Raw genomic sequence first — 14,039 nt, 5'->3', positions numbered from 1 at the left:
CTCAATTTGCACATCTGTGTGCATATCCATGTAAGGGGTCACTCACTGGACTCACCCAAAAGGTGGCTGAAGGAGTCAGTGTTCCCACTCCAGCCAGGGCCAGGCGAGCAGGCGCCATGGGCTGGATAAAAGACTGTCTTGGACTTGGCCCCAGGAGATTGGCCTCATTGTTCCTGTTTGCGGAGGGAAGTGAGATCCGCAGCCCCAAAGCTGCCAGGGTGGTTTTCCTGACTCAGCCATGCCCTTTTCACAAAGGCCTGGAGGAGACACAACTGGGGTCACCATTGGCTGAGGTCAAGTACAATCAGGCAGCCTTCACCCTTCCCTGTGCAGACCCCTAAGACCAGAGATCAGGCCATGCAGGGGTGCAGGATTGGGCTACCTCATCCCGGTTGCCCAACTGATGGGACCCACCTCAGTTTTTCACCCCACCCAGCCTGGAACCTTCCCAAAGCCCAGATAATTGTCACCTGGGGTTCTAAGCACTTTTTATAGAAGAACACTGTATTCCTTTCTGAGGACCCTTGGAACAAATTACCACCAACTAAAGGGACTTAAAACAGTAGAAATTTGTCCTATCGTGGTTCTGGAGCCAGAAGTCCAAGATCAAGGTGTCTGCAGGGCTGTGCTCCCTCTCCAGACTCCAGGGGAGGGTCCTTCCTCACCTCCCCCAGCTTCTGGTGGCTGCCGGCCCTGCCTGGCATTCCCTGGCTTGTGGCCACATCACTCCAATCGTGCCTCTGTCGCCACATGACTGTCTTATCTTTGCACCTGTCTCTCCTTAAAAGGACGAGGGTTGCTAGATTTAGGGCCCACCTTAATCCGATATGCTCTCATCTTAACATAACTGATTAAATCCACCCGCCTTGGCCTCCGCAGGCATGAGCCACTGCGCCCGGCCAAGCTCTAACAGATTTAAGTTTCTTTCTGACCTTATCTTATTTCCAAATAAGGTCACATTCTGAGGTTCAAGATGATGTGAATTTTAGGGGACCACAATTCAACCCAATACCAGCATCTTTAGAAAACGTTGAGAGCAAGGGTGTCCTTTTCACCCTGACCTTTGTTAGGAGTTCTGTGGGGAAGAAGAGAGAAGGTGTGGGAATGGCTCCCCCATCCGCAGGTAGGAAGAAGGCTCCAGATGTTAGTCCCAGATGTGTCTCTGAATGAAACACTGAGACTTGAAGTCTTGGCTGCAAACGGGGCTGTGTGGTCAGGCAGGAGGAGCAGAGGCTTCTGAACAGGCTGAGCTGAGGTCTAGGCTATTGGCCTTTCCTGACAGCTTACCTTTCCCAGAGCCTCAATTTTCATCTCTGTAAATTGGGCATAATAATAGTACCTTCCCAATGAGGCTGTTGGGAAGACGTCACTATGAGTTTTAATGCTAGACACTGACTAGTCCAAGGTCTCATTATTTGGACAAAGAATCTGGGACTGGGAGAGGAGCCATGAGCAAAAGTGACAGGCCTGGAATCAGGGCTGGATCTGCTGCCTCCAAGAGCAGTGTTCCTTTCTCACATCCAGTCCTGGTCCTGCCGGCAATTGGCTAGGAGGGTCTAATACCTTTAATAATAAAGCGGGCAAATAGGAATGGCAGAGGCTAATCTTTGCAGTGACTCTGTGAGGAAGGGACAGCTGTAATCCATATTTATTTTCCAGATAAGGGAACCGAATCTCTTTTTTTTTTTTTTTTTTTTTTGAGAAAGGGTCTCGCTATGTCACCCAGGCTGGAATGCAGTGGCCCCATCATGGCTTACTACAGCCTCTGCCTCCCAGGCTCAAATGATCCTCCCCACCTCAGCCTCCCCAGTAGCTGGGACCACAGGTGCCTGCCAACAAGCTCAGCTAATTTTTGTATTTTTTGTAGAGACAAGTTTTCGCCATATTGCCCAGGCTGGTCTCGAATTCCTGGGCTCAAGAGATCCACCCGCCTTGGCCTCCCAAAGTGCTGGGACTGCAGGCGTGAGCTACTGTACCTGGCCAGGCTCCAACAGATTTAAGTTTCCTGCCCAAGGCCATGCAGTGGGAACGTAGTAGAGCTGAGATTCAAATGCAGGTACATCTGCCTCTACATCTCCCTTCCTCAGGCTCCCCTGTACCTCAGTTTCCCCATCTGGGAAATGACACTTGTTTCAGGTTCCCAGCTTAGATGACCCCCACTCCAGCAGAACTGTGCTGAGTGTTACATAAACCCCGGCTCGCCAAGGAGGGTGTCCTAGCTTTTGCATCTCCTGCCCCTCACACCATGGTGACTTGAGATTTTTACACAGATGAGAACTGTGTGTGGGGCGGTGAGCAAGTGAGTGCGTGTGTTTGCAACAAATATTTTATAATAGACAAGCCTCGTCTGCCACTTCTAAAAGTAGTGAAAAAAAAAAACCCACTTTGAGAAAGTAAAAATAACCCAACGCCTGAGTCACTGAAGTCACTGAACTCAGCCAGAACTGGCTGCTCCAAGCTGAACTGACTGCTTCAGCTCACCCGGGGCAGCAGGGCTGGGGCCAGAAATTTGAGGGGGGGCGATGAACACCTGAGCTTTTAGGGGGAAGTCCTAGTGGTTAGTTTGTGGGTGAAGTGCCTGTCGCTCTTCCTTTTATTTTAAGCTGCAGGATGAAATGGCTCCCTGAAAGCCTCTATCTTCTTTTTCTTTTAAAAGTGACTTGACAATTGATAATTTTGCCCTGGCGACGGACACCTTAGAGCTTTTATTTCTTGGAGGCCAAACATTGATGTTGTGTGAAATGGGAGCTTGGTGGAGCCTTTGTGCGGATCTCAAGCTTCCTGAAAAATTTATTTACTGTGACTGTGATCCGCAGGAGCCAATTGATGTTTATCTATAGTCGTTCGCGCCAGCAAGGAGGGGAAAAATGCATAACTGCACTTTCTTCGGAAGCCTTGCGAGGCTGTTTAAATAAGTATCTAATAGTGAACTTTCAATAGCAGACAGGCAGTTTGACGGACAGGGGACAGTGTATTAACCATAAGCAGGCTTAATCTTTCCCCCACGTTTTAGAGGAAGCTTTATAACCTGCTGGCAGAGGAATTCATGAGAACCAGGTATTTGAAGCTAAGCAAAAATTATCCTGGCCGTTCCCGTGGCGGAATCGATCTCTCCGAGAGCCGCATGAAGGAGGGGAACAGAGCCTGCGGCTGGGCCCAGTGTGAGCAGCCCTGGCCACCTCATTGTGGCGGAAGGGCAGGAGAAGTGGACAGGGACCAGGAGCGGGCAGAGGGAGGCAAAGATCGTACTGGGAGCCTGGTTTTCCTGCCAGGTAAGTAACTTCTGCTGTTACCTTAGCTTGGGGACTGGGGTTAGAGACCTGTGTCTTCCCCCTGTGCCCCGGTTGCAACAGCGCCTAGCCTTTGGCAGCATCCACCTTTTTTCTTTGAGACACGTTCTTGCTCAGTTTCCCAGGCTAAGAGCAGTGGTGCAATCCCAGCTCACTGCAGCCTCAACCCCTTAGGCTCAAGGCATCCTCCCACCTCAGCCTCCCCAGTATCTGGGACTACAGGCGTGTGCCACCATGTCTGGCTAATTTTTGGGGGCTGGAGGGAGATGGAGGTCTCACTCTTTGCCCAGGCTGGTCTCCTACTCCTGGGCTCAAGTGATCTTTCCATCTCAGTCTCCCAAAGTGGTGAGATGATAGGCCTGAGCCACTACAGCTGGTGCATCCACCTTTTAAGCAATAGAAGTGATTTATGTGATACTGTTCAATGCATGTCTGTCTTGCTCATTGGGCCGGAAGTTTTGTGCAGCCTGGAGGCTGTCTTATTTAACCAGGGAGGCTCTCTTGATCTCTGGAAGAAGGTAGACTGGCTTGGTTACGGAATTGTCCCCTGACCCGCTACCTGGCTGTCATCACCTTGGGAGTAATGCAGCCTTCAGTGTCTGTCTCCTCCTGTTTAGAGAGTCAGCTGCAAGCACCCAGGGACTTCACCTCAGTCTGCCTAGCACCAGATACCCCACAGCATCTCTTACACTGTTTACTGAATGACTAGCCATGTGTTATCCTGGGGTGGGAACAGCTGTGGTTAAGAGCATGAGGGTGGCCGGGCACCGTGGCTCATGCGTGTAATCCTAGAACTTTGGGAGACAGAGGCAGTCTTGAGCTCAGGGGTTCAAGGCCAGCCTGGGCAACATGGTAAAACCCCATCTCTACCAAAAATACAATAATTAGCCAGGTGAGGTGGTGCATGCCTGTAGTCCCACCTACTCGGGAGGCTGAGTTGGGAGGATCGCCTGAGCCCAGGAGGTTGAGGCTGTAGTGAGCTGTGATTGTACCACTGCACTCCAGCCTGGGCAACAGAGTGAGACCCTATCTCAAAAAAAAAAAAGGATGAAGGTTAGATACTCTTGGTATCAAATTCCTGTCTGTTACGCACTGTGTGTTCTTAGGCAAGTGGCCTGCCTTCTCTGAGTCTTTATTTTCTGGTCTAATGAGGTAAGGAGGGAAATGACTTCACCATTTTAAGTCTCAGTTTCCTCATTTGTAAAGTAAGCATAGCATCCCCTCCTTGAGGGCTGCAGTGAGGGGTAGATGAGAGGGTGCAGGTGGAGGACTCAGTGTGTGAGTTATAGCTGTTCCTATTAAAATTGTGTTGATCAATATTACCATTACTACCATCACTACTTTTTCTCTCCATGAAATAAGGGAAACTCACAGCCTCCATTTTGTCTGCTTTGGACATTGTCACCCCTTTCAATGTCTCAAAGCCAGAATGGAGGAACATGCTGGGTGCCATGTAGGGTCAGGAAATGCTGGGCCTGGAGTGAGTCCCTGCAGATGGTGGTTACTCTCATGCATCTGCTCCATGCAGGAGCTGTGAGCTGTCCTTGAAGCCGAGCCACCTAGTGCAAGTCTGAGCCTCCTCGAGCAAGGGCTCAGAGGCTGACAGGGTCAGCAGTGATGCTGGGACAAGAGGGAGTGCCAGGGGCTCAACCAGTGACTCGTGGATGAGTAATAGTTCCAGGATTAAGTGTGCCACTGAGCCCCCCATCAGCAGGGAGAACCAAGAGCTGCCTGGTGCTCAGAGCAGTTATCATCACCAGAGCCTGGTCCGAATTCTTGCAACAGCCCAGAGGGTACAAAATGGAGCCCTCTGGTGGGGGTGAGGGGGAATCAGACCATGGAGGTCTCAAGTTCCTTACCTGCCTGGACTGAGGTCCTTTGTCTGCCTCGGGCTGTTCTATCCCCCTACCCCTCACATCCTTTCTTGCTGTCCCAGAAACCCGTTGGATTTACCCAAATTATCATCCCCGTGGCCACCACGGAGCAGAGTGGGAGACCAGGCCCTGTGCTGGGTACTCCCCGTGTGGAATCTCGGGAGATTTTATCACTTATACCCATTTTCCAGAAGAGGAAACTGAGGCTCACAGAGGCAAAGTCACTTGCCCGAGGCCCCATAGCCTTCCCATGGTCCTGTCCCTCTTCTCTGATGCTTCACATCCCCGCTTCCCAGCTCAGCAGCGCCTCCAGCCTCCTCTTTCCCTCCAGAAAGCAAGGCCAGCTCAGCCACGGGGTGGGTTTGTGAGTGGAGCTGGAATTGTTCAGGAGATGTGGCTTGAAGAAGATGGTGGGCTGTAATCCCAGCACTTTGGGAGGTCGAGGTAGGTGGATCGCTTGAGGTGAGTTAGAGACCAACCTGGGCAGCATGGTGAAACTCCATCTCTACTAAAAATACAAAAATTAGCCAGGCATGGTGGCGGGCCCCTGTAATCCCAGCTACTTGGAAGTCTGAGGCAGAGAATTGCTTGAACCCGGGAGGTGGAGGTTACAGTGAGTCAAGATCATACCACTGTACTCCAGCCTGGGCAAAAAAGCAGGGCTCTGTCTTAAAAACAAAGAAAAAAAGAAGAAGAAGAAGTTGGGGGGCAGCTAAGATCTTGGCTTCAGAGGGTGAGTCCCTGTTGTCAAGATAGAAAGTATTAAATCCTAAAAGCAGAGCCTTGCCAACGCATCCGACAGAGCCCAGCACCCCCAAAAGTTCTGCACTGGGCATCCTTCCTGTTCCCTTCTTATGCTTCTGATGGGAGCTCTGGTCCAGATACACCCAGGAAGGTGACATGAGACCCTCAAATGTGTGTGTGTCACCTAAGACCACAAGGTGTGGCCTTGGAGTGAAAATCCACGTTGTTCTGGGCTCAGGTACTCAGATGCCTGTCTTGGGGTGATGAACCCCATCTTCCTGTTCAATTTTGGGGAGTGTTTTGGGAAGTGACACATTGCTCACCTGCTTGTCCCCAAGCCCTCCATCTCCAGAGAGCAGCATGGGGAGTTGGGGAGGAAGCAGAGGAGCCAGGGTCTTTCTTTTTGGCTTTATTTATTAGCAACAAACTAATACGAGAGTTTAGAGCAAGGCACCAGCAGCAGAGGGAGCCTAAAATGATATTAATCACAGCAGCAATAATTAACACATATTCATGTGCCTACCCTGGGCCAGATCTGGGGAGCTCCTAGATAACTAAAATAGGCTCCTTCTCTCAGGGGGGTCACCGGGGTGAGAAGACCACCCGTGACTGCACAAGATGACATTTTCCCACAGCAGCAAGTCCTGCTCGGCAAGCGAGGCGCTCAGAGTCAGGAGCCAGGGAGGATCTGCAAAGAGACCGCAGCGAGCAGGCAGGGGATCGGGGTGGCTATTTTGTACCTGGGGGACAGCACTGGGCACCAAGAACAGCGTGGGCATTGGCACAGAGAACCCAGGCTCCGGGGCATGTGAGTCATTTTGCTGGGATAGAGGTGAGCTTGGAGTGGTCGGTGGGTGTCAGATCAGACAAGGCCCCGAGGCCACTGCATGGAGTTTGGACATTTCCCCGAGGCTCAGAGTAAGGATTTAGGGTGTTTAATTCTAAAAGCTACGGGAAGCCATTGAAGGGCATAAGCTGGGGACAGTAGTGACAGGATCCACTTACCTTTTGCAAAGAAGTCTCAGGCCACCATGGAGAGGAGGGTTGTGGGGTTAAGAACAGAGTCGGGGGCTGGGCGCAGTGGCTTACGCCTGTAATACTAGCACTTGGGAGGCCTTGGCAAGTGGATCACTTGAGGTCAGGAGTTCGAGACTAGGCTGGACAACATGGCAAAACCCCGTCTCTACTAAAAGTATAAAAACTAGCGGGGTGTGGTGGTGCATGCCTATAATCCCAGCTGCTCTGCAGGCTGAGGCAGGCGAATCACTTGAACCTGGGAGGTGGAGGTTACAGTGAGCCAAAATCATGCCACTGCACTCCAGCCTGGGCGACAGAGCGAGACTTCATCTGAAAAAAAAAAAAAAAAGAACTGAGTGGGAGAGACAGGGAGGAGCTGCAGTCATCGGCCTTGGCACCAGGACTTCCCGGGTGTGGGCCAGCAAGGGACCTTTCAAAGTAGATTTGTGTCTCTGGAGGGAGGCCACCGAGGCTACTGTGAGCTGCCTTGCCGGCATTTCTCCTTTCCATCCCATATCTTGATGCTCGGGAACTGCGGAGGCCCAGTTGACAATATGGTGACATGTTAACAGTGGGGAATGGCCAGAGGGGACCTATGCCCCCAGCCCACAGCAGCTGGGACAGGAGCAGGGGGCTGACGTCACCTGCCTCTCTCTAGCAGGGACTCACTTTGGTCTCCTGTTTCCCTTTTTCTTTGTGAGTTCAGAGGAGGAAGACAGTGAGCCATGCTGGAGGGACTTGGCCTCGGCTGGCACAAGCTGGGTATTCATTTATTCACGCACTTAGCAGCCGCCTGTGGGGCTCACGCCTGGTGCAGGGGAAAGGGGGAGCACCGCAGACTGCCTTCTCCCCTCGGGGAGTCCCCAGACAGGGATAGCCAGAAGTGCAGCACATAGAACCAGCCTGAGAAGAGCTGTCCCTGAGTAGGAGCCAGGAGGCCTCTGGAGTGAGGACAGGTGCTCAATATAGCCTGGAAGGCCAAGGAAGCCTCCCAGAGGAGGCCGCCTACATCATATGCTCAGTGAAGGCAGGAACTGGGTTGCCCCGTTCAACACAGGATCCCAAATGCTCAGCAGTGTGGAAGGAAGTGACTTGGAAGCTCAGACCTGAAGGGCAACCAGGTCCTGCCCCAGCAGAGGTGGAGGAAATGGCCTGGCCAAAGGCTCGGAGGTGGGCTTTGTGCAAATCAGTGTTCAGAGTGCCTGGGACCTCCAGTTGATCAGGGCGTGGCAAGAGCTGAGGCTGGAGGCCAGAGGCAGTGCTGCATTTTGGGGTCTAGGCCTCTGAGCTCATAAAAATAGCTCGCTGCTTTCTTAAACCGTTACGTGGTTTCTCTTCTTCCTTCATTCCTTGCCAAGCCCGGAAAGCCAGGTTGGGTCACTGCTGGGAGATATGAGGTGAGACTCGGGTTTGCAGGCAGGTCAAGTTGTGGGGAAGTGGGGGTGGCCATCTATTTGTTGGGGGCAGACCTGCCATTTGAAAACTACCTTCCTCATGTGTAGCCCTCACATGGGAGAACAGCATTGGACCTGCAGGAATCCTGGCTGGGGTGAGACAGAGTCTCAGGGGAAGTTGGGGGATGTCTCTGCCAGATTTGGGGCTCCCAGTGTCTCTGATCACTTACTGAGTTTATCGGACGCCAAAACTGGGACCCGCACGGATGGTGTAAAATCAGACCCAGGCAGCCTGGTCAGTGCCCATCATGCAGAGTGACCCTCTGTCCCTTCCATGCCCAGTGAGGCCGACGGGCAGCTAGGAGGCGAGGTACCGTCTGGCTCGATTGAGAGCCAAAGAGGTAATGCTAATGTCTTTTAAAATTAGAATGAAAATGTTTATTGCAGAGCAGAACCTGCGTCAGCTCAGAGTCCTGTGGGAAGGGAACGGCTTTATCACAGCCTTTCGCTTTTATTTTTGCACATTCGCTTTTTATTTGCCGGTGGTGCTGCTGACAGGCCCTCAGAGCAGGGCTGTGTCTGGACACTTCTGGGAGCCTGGACGGCTCCGGAAAGGAGGCAGCAGCTGCCCAGGGTGAGTGTGAGGACCCGCGGAGGGTTAAGAGAACTTGGGGGATGTGAGAGCAGGAGCCTGTGACTGTGTGTATGTGTGTATGTGTGTGTGTGTGTGTGTGTCCTTGTGTCTGTGTGTGTCCTTGTGCCCCTTTGTGTGTCCAGCCCGATGTAAGCGTGGCCTGTGTGGCTCTCCATGTGTCTTTCTCTGTGTGTGTGGTGGCTGTGAGAGCCGTCCATGCATGAGATTGAGTGTGGATCTCTGCCTATCTCTGCGTGTGCACTCGTGAGTTGTGTGTGGGTCTGTGTGTCTTCAGAGGTGGCCATGGGTGTGGCTGGGTGTGGGTCTTGGCCCTCTGTGTCTTTCTGTTTGTGTGGATGTGTGTATCTTAAGGAGACACGTGGGTGTGTGACTGGTGGGTCTGTGTGGGCGCAGACACCCATGTGTGCAAGTCAGAGGGGTATGCGTGTGTGTGTAAGCATGAGTGTACACACACAAGTGTGTGAATCATATGCATTTCAACATGTGAGCTTGCATGGAGGAGGGTGTCACGTGGCAGAGTGAGTTGTGTGCATGTATTTTGCATGTGTGTGCTACATATGAGAGCGTGTGAACTGAGCCCACATTGCACAGGAGGGTGTGAGCAGTGCTCATGTGCTGGACACCTGTGTGAGTATGTATGTGAACACATGTTGCATGTGTTGCATGTGAGCACATGTGTGGGGCACTTCTATCTTTCTTGGGGGAGCACCCAGCAGAGCCCTCCCTAGGCAGCACAGCCTGCCACCAAGGAGTTCACTGCAGACTCCCAGCCTCTTGCCTCGGCCCCAGCTCCAGTCAGAGCCTGGAAACCCTCCCCGGTCCCTCTGAGGGCTGTGGCCATTTTTAACCCACCCTTTTCCAACCAAGATGGTTTTGTCAAGAATTGCCTTCTGTAGCTTGGGCTATAAAAACAATGGGTGTTTTGTTTTTGGAAGGGGTGTTGCTTTCTAAATATCAAAGGATTCTGTGATACGAATGCGCTTTTTCAAGGTGCACTCACCCCTCGTGATGAGGACCCCTGGGTGACAGTGAGTCAGTCTGGCCTGGGGGAGGCTGGTGCCCCAGGATTGGTTTCTGGGATGCATCTTCCAGGAAGGCTGCCCCGAGCTGGTTGGTAAGGGACTCTGGCCACAGCTCTGGAGATTGTCAGGGTCCCCCAGATGACCACACCACAGCAGCCCTGCACCCTGCCACCTGCAGGGTGTGACCCCCTACAGCCGCTTCTCCAGGCTAGAAAACCCATGCCTTGCAGGGAACCTGGTGGCTTTCGGGCTTCTCCACAAAGCCACAGAGCCAGAGGAATCTCCTTTTGATCTCTGTCCCTGTCCGGTTCACTGTCCCTTCACTGGGATTTGTCATGTTGTGGTATCGCCCTCTGCAGATCTGGGTGGCTGGGTGGGTGAGTGGGTAGGGGGAGTCACATCTTACAAAATAGAAACCAGGTACTCTGCAGAATAAAAGATGGTCGTGCCAGTGCCAGATGCATATCTGGAGCCTGGCTTCGAATGCCATGTGGCCTTAGGCATGTTGCTGAGCTTCGCTGAGCTTTAGTCTTCCCACCTGTAAAATGAGAGTCATAACAGTGCCAGGCTCAGGGCTGTCTCTTACTTGTTCCCTTGGGGTCTTTCTGGAACATGGCAGACTTCCGTGGGCCAGATTGGTTCAGTGTGTCCTAGCTATGTGTGATATCAGGCAGGTCACTTTATCTGTGCCTCAGTTTCCTTACCTGCAAAATCAGGCTAAATACGGTGCCGACTACATGGGGATGTTGTGAGAGTTAAATTTCTTACTTTACATAAAAGGTTATAGTAAGTACTATAGAGCAGGAGCTATTACTGTTATTTCTGGAACACCTGAACTCAGATTAAAACATCCCATCGGCACACAATATCCTCTTTTTTTAAAATCACACGATGTGTAACCCACTCTTTCTGCAGCCTTGCCCACTGTGTGCTGCTGTCAGGCAGCTGCTGTGTGCCAGGCATCTGGCTGGGCATGCCCGAGGCATCGTGGTATGGGTTATGGGGTGGGTGTCCTGCGTGGGTGGGCCGCGCCAAATGCTGTGCCTGTCTCTCCTCCAACGCTCTGGTGAGGCAGGCAGGGACTCAGGTTAAATCACCCTGGGCAGCAGCCAGCGGTGGGAGCCAGCCGGCAAGGAAGCCACCTGGCAGCTCTCCCTCCGAGGGTGGATCTAGCAAGCTCAGGCTTGTGGTGGCTGTGGGCAGCCGAGACTGTTTTGTGCACTTGTCCAAAGCCGACTGACATCTGAGCATTGGTGGCAGACAGCTGAGAGGAGAGTGGCATGAGATTTCCCTTGAGCCTGGCACCACACTGTGCCCTGAGCCCATCCCACCTTAAACCATTAATCACGGACCTAAACCTTAAATCACGGACATGTTGATGATGAAATACTCAGGCTCGCTCAGTGAGGCCCTCTGCCTGGGCCAGGCCGTGTGCTGAAACAGCTTGCATGTATGATCTCATCTAGTCTTCGTAGAAACCCCTTAAAGTAAATCCTTATTCCTATTTTATGAGGAGAAAGCTGAGGCTTGGAGACATTTTGGAGTCTTCCAAATCTGTGTAGAAGTCCTAGTTCTTCCAGTAGCTGAGTGACTTCAGGGCAGCTCCTTAACCTCTCTGAGCATCTGTTTACCCACTTGGTAGCAGGCTGCAAAGGTTCAGTGAGACAGTGTAGCTAAAACATTTAGCTTGGCAGTTTGCATAGTAAGTGATCCAAAAAAAGGGGGGGGCTGTTATTGTTATTACTATTGTTACTATTTTATCTTTTTGCAAGGTGATATTCCTTGCCAGTTTAACGGGGATACCAACAAGATTTGAAGTGGATGCCTTGATGTCTACAGAAAGGGTTTTTTTTTTTAAGGAGAAAACCTTTTATTTTTATTATTATTAGCAACAGATAAGTTTGTAAGTTTCCTGCCTAGAGGGGACACTCCTCTTACTTTGACGGTCTTATCGGATGGGGGTAAAGCTTCTTCTGTTTCATGGATTTTTGCCTCTGGACCCAGACCTCACTCATTTGGATGCTTTGAGCAAAAGGTCTGGTGTATAGTAGATGCTCAATCAATGCTTGATGGGTGGACGAGCGGTGCACCATGCTCACTGTGGCTAACAGGTGATTGGGTTCAGGAATGACCTGGCAGTTTCCCATGAACAGGGCGCCTGATGGAAGCATCTTCCCGTTGCAGAGTTGTTCCTGGGTGCTGGGAACATCCCTTGGAGTCAGTCACTTAACTGTGAGTGTGATGGCCAGAGATAAAGGAGCTGGCAGGAAACTGAGGTGCTATCTCTCAACTCGAAGACCAAGGAATAGGTTAGAGGCAGTGAATATGACCTTGACAGACAGGCGTACATCAACTGTGAGGGAAACTTCATTCATTCATTCATTCATTCATTCATTCATTCATTCAATGAACATTTCTGTGCTCGGTGCTGGGATGCAAGGAGATTCCCTGTTGGGGCCAAGTGAAAGAAGAGAATTGGTTGATGCATGAATCTCAGATAGACTTTTCAGGGACTTTGTCACACTTGGGGACGATTTGGGGCCACTGTCTGCTATAACAGGCAGGACTCTTAAGGTTCTATCTGAGAGAAACTTATTTGGAGTCCACTTAAACAAAAGAAGATTTTTATTGGCTCATGTGACCTGAAAGGGTAAGGTGTCTCGCTTCAGGCATGACTGTATCCAGCTGCTCAAATGATGTTATCTCATCCTACTCAGATCCTGGCTCAGCTTTTCCCCTGTATGGGTGGGCTTTGTTCTGAGCCAGGATTCTCCCCTGGTAGCTCTGTTTCACCACCTTGGCAACTCCCAGGGAAAGAAAGCAGCTCTTTCCTAGGCTTTAGCAAATGTCCTGGGATTCCTCCTGATTGGACCAACTTGGATCCATGCATTTGCCCGAGCTGTTCTGACCACCTGGAATGTCTTTCTTCTACCTAACCCTCACCTGTTTGTGCTTTGAGTCCTGCCTAAGCACCACGGCTACTATTAGGTGCCTCTTCTCTTTCTGTATTGTTGTCTGCATTTTCTCTCTCGGGGCACACACATCTTTTTTATGTCTTCTAATTCCAGCATGTCCTGGCTGCACCATGTTCATGTTAGGTAGACTAGGGTCCTTCATAGGCCAGAGCTTCCTTTTTCTGCCTTTCTTTCTTCCCCCCTTACATAGTATAAAAAACAGTATCCGTGTTGAATGCATGCATGGATTTGGGGCGTTAAGGATTTAATCGAGAAGCCAAATCTCAGGATGGCTCATGGGAGGTTTGTGGGCTAACAAAGTCCAAAGAGAAGCCCAGGAACTATCTTCTGAACCCCATCATTTGCAGAGGGTTTCAAAGCCTTGGACAGTCATACTGACCAGGTGGGGAGGTGGGAAAAGGGGAAGAGCCTGATTCAGAAGCCAGGCTTCCCTGGTTCAAATCCCAGCTCTTCACCCTTCTGGCTGTGTGACACAGGGCAAGTTGCTTTACCTCTCTGTGGCCCTGGTTCCTCGTCTATAAAATGAGATTATTCACACAATATATTGAAGGAAAGGACCTGGCACGCAATGTGGACTGCTGGCCGTTATCTTTATTGCTGGGTTGTTTTCAGAGCTGCCAGGCCAGAAGAGGGGTTATAAAGTCCATTCCTGGTTACCAGAGGAGATAACAGCAGCCTGTTGAGTTTCAGAGACACCTTGCAAGTTCATGGAACACCAAGAGTCACATTGGCCCCACCTGGTGACCTTGACTCCTTTTGGGACCACCTGGGCTCACAGCCCGCTGTGGCCCTCAGAGAATGTGGATGTTTCTTTTGAAGAAAGGACAGGGGCAGGAGGGGACCCTGTAGCTCCCATATTGGATGAATGGGGCGTGAGTCTTGGTGGTTCTACCTGAAACACTCTGTTTCCCCCAGCCAGGTTTTCCCAGCTGTGTCTTGTAACCTGTTCTCCTCTAACGAGCGGTCCTTGGCTGATCTGTCCAGGGACCCGGGCTCATCGCTCTCCCCAGAATTGTCTCAGGGACCACATTGAGGATCAGGGCCCTGCTCTGGGGAGGGCCACTGCCT

General features: G+C 51.4%; 1 protein-coding gene across 2 annotated transcripts in view; it reads left to right on the top strand.

Annotated features, from left to right (window-relative positions):
- CUX2 (cut like homeobox 2) overlaps positions 1-14,039 on the top strand; it is a 319,783-nt gene that overhangs the window by 57,777 nt on the left and 247,967 nt on the right. The window contains exon 1 of one of the 2 annotated variants that reach the window (XM_030938313.1): positions 8,847-8,953. The exons of the other annotated variant lie outside the window; for it this stretch is intronic. The gene's annotated coding sequence lies outside the window, so the exon portion shown is untranslated. Of the gene's footprint in view, positions 1-8,846; positions 8,954-14,039 lie in introns of those variants that run through there. 2 annotated transcript variants of the gene reach the window in all.

This window comes from Rhinopithecus roxellana, chromosome 10 (assembly GCF_007565055.1).
Source record: "Rhinopithecus roxellana isolate Shanxi Qingling chromosome 10, ASM756505v1, whole genome shotgun sequence".
NCBI lineage: Eukaryota > Metazoa > Chordata > Mammalia > Primates > Cercopithecidae > Rhinopithecus > Rhinopithecus roxellana.
Note: the sequence above shows the minus strand (reverse complement) of the source record. Positions and strands in the feature narration are given on the sequence as shown.